Source organism: Silene latifolia, chromosome 10 (genome assembly GCF_048544455.1).
Source record: "Silene latifolia isolate original U9 population chromosome 10, ASM4854445v1, whole genome shotgun sequence".
In the NCBI taxonomy this organism is placed as follows: Eukaryota; Viridiplantae; Streptophyta; class Magnoliopsida; order Caryophyllales; family Caryophyllaceae; genus Silene; species Silene latifolia.
In genome coordinates this window covers 88662593-88667555 of record NC_133535.1, presented here as the reverse complement: position 1 = coordinate 88667555, position 4963 = coordinate 88662593, and positions in this window count along the sequence as shown.

The window sequence follows — 4963 nt, the reverse complement described above, 5'->3', positions numbered from 1 at the left end:
GTTAGTTGGCAATTTGGAATTGACGGCTTCATATTTGCGATTATTTTTCCTATAAATGTCATCCCCCTTAAGGTACATCAATTGCTCCTCTAGGTATTGGAGTCTTTTCTCATTGCCGATCGTCCCTATGATAGGATTCTCATCTTTAGACTCGTCATCGGAAAAACGTAGTACTTCACCTTTAGGGGGAGGCAACCTTCCCTCTACATCAAAGATACGGCCTTCGATAAGTTCAAGGCGGTCATAGGTTTGTTCTTTAGTGATTTGCATTTGGGCTAGCGCGGCTAGGATTCGATCACTATTCTCTTGAAGTTGCTGGAGATTTGTTTCATCGCTTGATCCGGGCATCTTAGAAACTGGATAAGAGATCGGCGACGAATCAAAACACGATCGACCATTTCGACACACTTGCTAAAAGAAGAAAAGTTTTGACTCGTGAAGTGGGTGTGTGCCACTTGTGTTGAGTGAGTTTTGAAGAAAGACAAGGTCTTTGAAAATGTGTGTCCTAGTCAACTGTAGTGTAGTTGTAGGAGTGGACTCGAAGTGAGGTTTTGAAATGGGCTTGTGGCCCGAATTTTGACAGAGTTTCGGCTGGATTTTGCGCTAATTGAAGGCCTATTTTTTTTCGAAATTCTTGTTAAAAAAGAATTTTGATTTTTGAAAATTCGTCATGGTTTTGTTTAGAAATGGTGATCACGTAGGGTTTACACATTTATACAAGCATTATAACGGGATGCTGAGTGCATTTAGAAGGGTTTTGGTTTAAAGGGTGGGTTGCCATACCGAACCATCAAACCCGAAGTCTGTGGAGAGGCTCGTGCCAAACAAGAGTAAGGCCGATTCCTAGTCCATTTCCTCAAGTAGTGAAGGCCCTTGATACAAACAAGAGTAAGCATCATGGTATGGATGACGTCAATCGCTATCCATCCTTAGGCCCAAATAAGAATTAGGACCGTTTAGACGGGACGATTGGTCGAATGGGTTGGGTTGGGCCTAGGAAGGCCGAATAAACGATCTAGGAAGATCGAGTTATGAAAACCGACAATTGTCTTGTACAAATTTATTCCCTAACCTTGTTCGAGTTTCACCCTAGCTACACGTAAGTGTATATCCCCAATGAGTCGCCAAACCGTGGGACGGGCCGCCCACGGGGGCGCTTGGTGAAGGTCGAAACAAGCGTTTGCATTTTGTATGGAGTCGCCACCAATTTTTATGGGAAATTGGAACCGTTCGAATACCTCGTGTCATGTCAAGACACAAAGTAGTGACATGAACACTAAGCAATCGTTACCCTTAGCATTCTATGTCTAGAATGACTCTCGTGGATGCCAATGAACATGGGTGCTCACGGAGATCTGGAGTAAGGGGTGAGGGTACGTATTAGGAAGCTCTTTTGATCGAACACCTAATCCCGCCCGCCTCGATAGCGGCCTCTACTAATGATTAGGGAAGTTATTCGTACTTGATATATCGTCGGCTATATGCATGCAATGCAACATCCAAGTCTTAATCCTAGCATGTGAGAATTAATACTAAGTCGGTTGACAATTAAGTTAGCAAACAATTGATGTCGAAGTTGGATTTAATGTTGATTTACATGTGGAAACATACAAACAATAAAAGAAATACAATAACTACAAATTACAATAACGGAAATTACAATAATTACATTGGATAGGCGATTTATGTCGAAAATACCTTTAAAACGGATAATTTGAGAAAACGGATAAAAGAATAAAAATAACAAATTAACGAACAGGAATTAGCGTGATAATACGGATATTAGTTAATTAATACGTAGCCTAATTAATTACGTCAAGGCAGAAAAGGAGTTCAGAGGCAGAACTCATCCTGGAACAGGGCGCAACAGGACTGCGCCCTCTGGAAGAGGCGCAGCAGACGCTGCGTCTGTTCCAAGGGTGAATTCTGGCTGTGAAGCCGGAACTACAAACCGTTAATGTCGATTGGTGATTTTAATGATGGATTAAAATTATTTACTCGGATGGAAGTGTTTAACAGATTAATTACATGTGAATGATGGTCATAAAAGCGATAAAACACGGATGAGACGGAATATAACAAATTAATTACATGATGAAGCGATGTTAATGAATGAGTCCTCTGTTGAAATCAATTAACTAGTCTAAACATGATGAATATACAACGAATATACGACAAACATGTGAATAAACAAACGAAAACTATATCAATGACGAATCCCAGAAACCCAATATGAACAAATTGAATCTCTGAAATCCGGGTTTGAATTTAATGACGAAAACCCGCAAATATGAATTATAAGGGATTTAAGTCGGATTTGTGATAAAACATATTAATGAATGATGAATTATGTGATATAATATACATGTGAATCATTAAACTATTGTGATGAAGAATTAACGGAGACAAACAAATAACAAATAAAAAGAAGCGAATTACAGAAGACGAGGAAGAAGAAAAGAAGCAGAGGCTGCGGCGGCCTCACGAAGAGGCGCAGCAGAACTGCGCTCCTTCAAGAGGCGCGCAGCGATTCTTGCGTCTTTTCTCGACGTCATCTCTCGGAAATCCGTAAAAAAAGGAGTTTTAAAGCACGGTTTAAGAAATCGGTTTTAATGGTATTTTCGACGTGAATCTTACAATGGATGATACGATAAATAAAATACAATAAATAAAAGAGGATTATACACCCTCAGACTTACATGTTGACGAAACGAGATGTACTAAGAATATCGATTAGTGATGCTCGACGCGAATGCAAAGAGAGTGCCCTCGTAAGAGGAAAACGATTAAGTTGATTAATTAGATTGATTATTGTGTAGTTGGTCAAATTGGTCGGTCATGCAACGGAGAGGCTGGTACCCGGAAAGATCCGAGCTTACGTGGTCGGAAGTCCAAGCACGTAGGCGCCAATTAGTAAGAACAAAGTCTAGAATGCAAAGGGAGAAGAGAAGGGCGGACACTCGCGTGAGAAATATGAGGAACGAAGGCTCCTATTTATACTAATCACGCGGAGGAATAGGGTTTCGGAGACTCTTTGGAAGTGAATCTCGGAAAGATATGAAAAAGATACGTAAATCATGCAAAGAAGGGCCTGGGAAGAGGCGCAGCAGCCACTGCGTCTCTTGGAAGAGGCGCAGCACCTGCTGCGTCTATTCCCAGGAGGTTTCCTCCTGCTGAAGAAAGATTTCCGCGTTTGAGTTATGGTAGGACGGAAATAATTCGATTATCTTATGAATATTACGGGATATTGTTTGCCAAAAGATAAAATTTATGAAATATGGAATAGAAATATCCGGAACATTCCAGAACATTCCGACTCGGGATTTAACAGTTATCAGAAAATGGAGACGGTTTTTGACCGGACTCGAATGTACTCTAATTATCGCCAAAACGACCGTATCAGGACGTAGATGACAACTATGAGGTTGACATTAATATTTGAGCAATCACTTGACGATAATCTTACGAACTGTCACAAATCGTTCCGCGAATCGAACATGCGGCCCAATCATCACCGGGTGGTTTGCGGGAGGTGCAGAAACGAGGTGTCTACAAAAATAATTTAATCGTGAGTTTTCCAAAAACTCAAATTGATCAACTTTTATCAATTAATGATCATTCATAAGAGGCTCCTTCAGGGATTTTATTCTCATAGGAGTAAAATATATTTCTCATATATAATTTACCAATTTAAAACAAAATCAGTAAACATGTGCATGCATATGAAATGACACAAATTTCTAAATAATATATTATAGAACAATGCAATAATAATAATAATGTAAATATTAAAACTAAGACGCAATGATAAATTTACTATCTATATGCACATGATGATGACTCAAAATACAAATGTTCAGTTTTCTTTCCAATATTCATAATTTGGATTGACTTCATGTCAATGGATGGACTTTCGGTCCATGAGCTCGTTTATAATCATATATAATATGTCGACAGTCAAAATGAACTTATATATAAGATCCCCATTATGAGTCCATGAAATATAGTGTGCAAACGTATATCGGTTCAATAAATACTCCCTCCATACCACACCAATGGTAACATTTACTTTTTCACAATTGTCGAGTCACGTTTTGTAACGTGAATATCTTTAGTTACACATGATTAAAAATTATAAAAAAATTGATATTCTTATAGCATTCATGACTGATGTGTTTTTTATTTGTAACCTCACAAGTGTACGAGGATGTCGCGAGTATGTGAGGGTCGAACCCAAAGGACGATATCTATGGCACTAGGATTAGTTATTTATCTACTAGTTTAGTTCGACTAAAAAGGAATTGAGTCGGTTTAATTAACTAAAGAGGATTACTAAAACAAAGAAAACTAGATGAATGCTAAGGATGGTGAATAACAATAATTAAGAGACTAGGATATTGGGTTCACTCATATGGTTAAGGGAAGACATGCAAAGGGTGATAAATTTGAAAGCAAAAGCATAGAAAAGACTCTATCTCTCGATATGAGACATCCCTAAGTTAAGATCGATTAAGTCTTCACCTAATCAACTCAACTACAATTTTATCATGCTAATCCTACTTACTAGCCAAGTTCTCACTTAACAAGCAAAGATAGATAGTGAAAGCACTTAAATCCTCATTCAAGCATTAACACAATCACCTAGCGGGCATAATAACATTGAAATGCTTAAACTCAAGAATTATAATCATTCTATGCTATAATCTACCCTCATGAATCCATATGAGATCCCCCTCCATCCTACAAGAGTACTACTCACACATAGTTATGATAATAAACACAAAAGATAGGTGCTTTGACATGTAACAAACAAGAGGAGACATAATATGAAGATGGATTAATTAAATAAACTTAAATATGTAAACAATTGAAAGATAAACAACAATAACGAAAGAATTATACCAATAATGAAGACAAAGTTGCAATCTTTGATTAAATGGAAGAACAATCTTCACCAATCTCT